This window comes from Sinocyclocheilus grahami, unplaced genomic scaffold (assembly GCF_001515645.1).
Source record: "Sinocyclocheilus grahami isolate Dianchi unplaced genomic scaffold, SAMN03320097.WGS_v1.1 scaffold692.1, whole genome shotgun sequence".
In the NCBI taxonomy this organism is placed as follows: domain Eukaryota; kingdom Metazoa; phylum Chordata; class Actinopteri; order Cypriniformes; family Cyprinidae; genus Sinocyclocheilus; species Sinocyclocheilus grahami.
In genome coordinates, this window is record NW_015505871.1 from 46,084 (window position 1) to 52,092 (window position 6,009).

A 6,009-nucleotide genomic window follows, 5' to 3' on the forward strand; every position below is an offset into this window, starting at 1 on the left:
ATTAACAATATAAATAATAATAATAATAATTAGTAGTAGTAGTAGTTATATATTATTGTCATATAAAGAAAATAGTATTATTATTAATTATGATAATAATGATAATAATAATAATAATAATAACAATAACAGCAATAATGCTAATACTACCACTATTACTACTACTACTAATTATAATAATAAATTTAATATTTACAATTTAAATAATAATAACAATTAGTATTAGTAGTTATATACTTTTGTCATATAAAGAAAATATTATTATTATTATTATTATTATTATTGTTAATGATGATGATAATAATGATAATAAAAATCATAATCATAATCATAATAGAACATAATATGTTAATAAATGATTTTGGAATTGGAATAACTTGCAAACATTTGTTGTAAGCTATTGAAGTGTATATTGTAGCTCTGGCTATCTTTATGGTCAGATCCTAGCAATGGATTTCGAAACCTAAACGTCAAAACAAAGCGTCATAAACAATAACATCAACAAGGCGTGAAAGAGGCGTGGCCTGTCAGACGTCACGGTGACACCACCGGAAGTTGCGTCAGCTGATAGCAGGAGAAACACACCAGCGGTCAGAGGTACACATTTATCGATAAAATATTCAATACATCGTATTTTAATCAGGAAACGTTGTCGAAGATGATGTTCATTTTATTTAGATGCTGTTTTAGGCAACACACGGGAGCGGAGCTGGATAACAAACGCGAGTTTCTTCAGCATGCTCAGTTTAAATGCAGGCTAGTTAATAATAAGGAGAATTATGAAACGATTACACATTTAATTAATTTAATCTATGTCTGTAAGTGTTTTCCGATGATCGTTTGTCAGCCATAGTAAGGCAAGGCAAGGCAAGGCAAGGGAAACGTTGTCGAAGATGATGTTCATTTTATTTAGATGCTGTTTTAGGCAACACACGGGAGCGGAGCTGGATAACAAACGCGAGTTTCTTCAGCATGCTCAGTTTAAATGCAGGCTAGTTAATAATAAGGAGAATTATGAAACGATTACACATTTAATTAATTTAATCTATGTCTGTAAGTGTTTTCCGATGATCGTTTGTCAGCCATAGTAAGGCAAGGCAAGGCAAGGCAAGGCAAGTTTATTTGTATAGCACATTTCATACACAATGGTAATTCAAAGTGCTTTACGTAAAATAAAATAAAAACAATAATCACAACAATAAAACAAGGAATTTAAAAACTTTGAAAAAAAAAACAATTTGATTTAAGAGGTTTAAAATGAATTTAAGAAAACGATTAAACATAAAATGCAGTGCAATCAGTTCGGACGTAGCACAGTGCTCATTCAATAAATGCACAGCTAAACAGATGAGTTTTGAGTCTGCATTTAAATGTGGCTAATGTTTTAGCACATCTGATCTCTTCTGGAAGCTGATTCCAGCTGTGGGCGGCATAATAACTAAAAGCACATTCCCCTTGTTTTGTGTGAACCCTTGGTATTTCTAACTGACTCGATCCTAATGATCTGAGTGGTCTGTTAGGTTTATATTCAGTGAACATATCTGCTATGTATTTAGGTCCTAGGCCATTGAGTGATTTATAAACGAGTAAAAGTACTTTAAAATCAATCCTAAATATAACTGGAAGCCAGTGTAAGGACCTGAGGACTGGTGTGATATGCTCAGATTTTCTGGTTCTAGTCAGAATTCTGGCAGAATTCTGGCAGAGCTGCTGCTGCTGCTGCTGTCTAATGGTCTTCTTGGGAAGGCCGGTGAGGAGACCATTACAATAGTCCACCCTGCTGGTGATAAAGGCATGAACAAGTTTCTCCAAGTCTTGACTGGAAACAAAACCTCTAATTCTTGCAATGTTTTTGAGATGATAGTATGCTGATTTAGTTACAGCTTTGACATGACTACTGAAACTAAGGTCTGTCTCCAGAATCACACCAAGATTCCTGACTTGATTTTTAGTTGTTAGACCCCTAGAGTCAAGGTATGCATTCACCTTGAGAACTTCATCTTTGTTTCCAAATGCAATGACTTCGTTTTTTTCTTTGTTTAACTGAAGAAAGTTCTCGCACATCCAACTGTTAATTTCATCAATGCATTGGCAGAGGGAGTCAATGGGGCTGTAGTCATTTGGAGATAAGGCTAGGTAAATCTGGGTATCATCTGCATAGCTGTGATAGGCGATTTGGTTCTTTCTCATTATTTGACTTAGTGGGAGCATATACAGGCTAAACAAGAGCGGTGCAAGAATTGAGCCTTGTGGGACTCCGCATGTCATGGACGTCCACTTAGACTTATGCTCTCCTATACTCACATAATAACCTCTCCCTTCTAAGTATGACCTGAACCATTTAATTACCATGCCAGAAAGCCCGACCAAGTTTTCCAGTCTCTCTAGTAGTATGTTATGATCGACAGTATCAAACGCAGCACTGAGATCTAGTAGTACCAGCACTGATATTTTGCCAGATTCAGAATTTAAGCGAATATCATTTATTATCTTAATGAGTGCTGTCTCTGTGCTGTGATGCGGTCGAAAACCAGATTGAAAATTGTCCAGGTATCCATTTGAGTTTAAGTATTTGTTCAGCTGATTAAAGACTACCTTTTCAATAATCTTTCCTATAAAAGGAAGATTTGATATTGGTCTATAGTTGCTCAATATGGTGTTATCAAGATTTCTCTTTTTCAGAAGGGGTTTAACAACTTTGGAGTTTGGAAAAGTCCCAGAAAGAAGTGAGGCGTTCACCACTTCTAAGAGATCTGCTTCCAAACAGTTAAGCACCCTTTTGAAAAAATATGTGGGAAGTGTGTCAAGATAGCATGTTGACGATTTAAGGTGCTGTACTATTTCTTCCAAAATTTTGCTATCAATTTCTTCAAAAGCAGACATAGTATCTTCTTTTTGATATTGTGGTCGAATATGTCTAACCTCTGCATAACTTGGGGATGTGCTAATCGCCTTCCTGATATTATTGATCTTCTCAGAAAAGAAGGAAGCAAACTCATTGCATTTGCTGTCGGAGAGCATTTCACTGGCAATCTGATTTGGGGGGTTTGTCAGTCTCTCAACAGTAGCAAAAAGAGTGCGAGTGTTGTTTAAGTTACTGTTTATAAGGTTTGAGAAGAATGACTGTCTAGCTTTGCCTAGTTCCACATTGAAAGTACGAAGGCTGTCTTTATATATGCTATAGTGTATTTCAAGTTTCGTCTTCCGCCACATCCGCTCAGCTTTTCTGCATTGTCTTTTCATACTCTGAACTGCTGTTGATTTTCTCCAAGCTGATTTCTGTCTGCCAGTCTTCCTGCTGACTTTCAAAGGAGCAATGTCATCAATAACATTCTTAACTTTTGAGTTAAAGGAATCAAGGAGAAGATCAACAGAGTCTGCAGAAATGCTTGGTGTTAAAGATATAGCCTCCATAAATAGCACACTAGTGTTTTCGTTAATGCATCTCTTTCTGACTGAGACCGATCTAGATTCAGTGGTAACAGAGATCAATATATCAAAGAAAATACAGAAGTGATCAGATAGTGCTACGTCCTTAATAACAATGGATGAAATGTTTAGACCTCTACTGATGAGTAAATCTAGAGTATGTCCCCGATTGTGTGTGGGTTCATGCACATGCTGAATCAGGTCAAAAGTATTTAAAACAGTTATCATTTCTTTTGTAGTTTTGTTTTCTGCATTATCTATGTGAATATTAAAATCCCCTGCAATAGCAAAACAGTCAAACTCTGAGGAAATCATTGATAGTATTTCTGTGAACTCTTCAACAAAGGCTGGAGAGTATTTTGGAGGCCTGTAAATAATGATAAACAGAATGCGTGGAGCACCTTTCAACACAATCCCTAGATATTCAAAAGACAAGTACTGACCAAATGACACTTGCTTGCATTGATAGACATCTTTAAATAGAGCAGCTACACCTCCACCTCTCCTAACAGTCCTGCAAACACTCATGAAAGTGACGTTAGGAGGGGCTGTTTCATTGAGGACCGTTGCACTGCAGCTGTCTTCTAGCCATGTTTCATTTAGAAACATAAAATCCAGGTTGTTTGTGGTTATTAAGTCATTGATTAGAAATGATTTATTTTTTAGTGAGCGAATGTTTAAAAATGCTAACTTGATGGCATTGCATTTTGTCTCAACAGCAATATTAGTTTGATGCATAACAGGCCGCAGATTAGATAAGTCAGCCGTACGGCTTAAGAAGGCCTTAGACTTTCTATCACGTGATAAAACAGAAATAGAGAAAACTACAGGCACACTGGGTTCCCGCTTGTTCTGCAAGCATTTGTGAATGTTGCTGCTATTATAGCGGGGACCCGACACATATCACTGGGAGCTGTTATCAGTTGTTTTTGGTTCACCTACAGCAGATGGAGGGTTTGGGCCCTGGCGTTGTGGCAGCGGCCGAAAAGCTCTCACAGGAGGAGGAAGACGAGCTGGGCCCACAGGCTTTGGTGGTTGGGGGGCCCGCCGTTTTTTAGTTGATATCTGGGGGCTTGCAGCAAAAGAGTGGGAGAGTCTGGTCCCAGCATAAACCAGTTCCTCCATTTTCTGTGAGAAGCTTAGAAGTGGAGATGTTGGAGAGAGGGATAATGTGTCTGGTGAGCAGGGCTGTGGCTCTGTTGTTTCCGGTGGCTGAAATATGTTGTCCTGGCTTCCCTGGCTGTTTTCCAGAAAGTCGTCCTTGGATGCTGAGTCGTGGAGCTGTTCTGATACGTCACAGTCTGTCTGTGATGAGCTCTGTGGGCAGGGCTCAGCCGTGATGGTGTCCATGAGCAGGGCTTGTTGTTGTGGCTGCGTGTTATCAGTGTCCTTGTGGGATGTGTCAACCACATGATGACTCGGAAGCTGATATGAAGTCCTGTGGTCACTCATACTCTGTCCAGGTGTGTGTGTGCCATTCAGGTTGAGTAGTTTGGCACACACTACTGAAGGATGACGGAGGGAGAAGTATATGTTGTCCTTTAGCACTCTTGCACCAAGTTTGTTTAGGTGGAGGCCATCCAGTTTAAACAGTTGTCTATGGCCCCAGAGTAGTAGTAGTTTGTACAAGACAGACATTATGCATTTATGACTTTTTTATTATTATGTAATCCTTAAGATGTTTTAGATCATCGCTACCTTATATATATAATGTCATGAACACTATTAATAATTAATCGTAGCGTATTATGTAGTTTAATAATTATTTAGAATTTTAGTAGTATTTGTGTAACGTTCCTGTATAATACTTCCTGTATAAAAACATATTTAATGTTAATTAGTGAAATAATTATTAATAACAGCATATTAGTAACAATAATATTTAATATTAGCAGTAGTAGAAGTAATATATTATGTATATGAATGTATTATAATAATAATTAAATATTACTATCTTCATTTATATTATTAATAAATGTTATTAATAATAAATCATAGGGATGTAACGATTAACCGCGATTCAAATCGGTTGAGATGCTAAACAAATCACGATTCAGTTAGAGGTAGGAGTTTATATGAATGTACAGGTACATCTCAAAAAATTAGAATATCATGGAAAAGGTCAATATTTTTTGTCACTCATTTCAGAAAGTGAAACCCATATATTATATAGATTCATTACACACAGAGTGGAATATTTCAAGCCTTTATTTCTTGAAATTTGGATGATTATGGCTTACAGATAATGAAAACCCCAAATTCAGTGTCTCAGAAAATTTTAATATTGTGAAAAAGTTCAATATTGGAAAGTCATGGTGTGTCACCCTAATCAGCTAATTACCTCAAAACACCTGCAAAGGTTTCCTGAGCTTTTAAATGGTCTCTCAGTCTGGGTCAGTGGGCTACACAATCACGAGGAAGACTGCTGACTTGACAGATGTCCAGAAGCCACAAAAGTTCATTGCTAAAGAAGCTGGCTGTTCACAGAGTGCTGTATCCAAGCATATTCATAGAAAGTTGAGTGGAAGGAAAACGTGTGGAAGAAAAAGATGCACAACCAACCGAGAGAACCGCAGCCTT

At 37.2% G+C, this 6,009-nt stretch overlaps 1 protein-coding gene across 2 annotated transcripts in view; it reads left to right on the top strand.

Moving 5' to 3' along the window:
• The first annotated feature begins 520 nt into the window (after positions 1-520).
• The window catches only part of LOC107559592 (synaptosomal-associated protein 29-like), a 10,070-nt gene continuing 4,581 nt past the window's right edge, over positions 521-6,009 (top strand). The window contains exon 1 of one of the 2 annotated variants that reach the window (XM_016243475.1): positions 521-597. The gene's annotated coding sequence lies outside the window, so the exon portion shown is untranslated. The remainder of the gene's footprint in view (positions 598-6,009) is intronic. The other variant, XM_016243476.1, reaches the window with a different exon arrangement.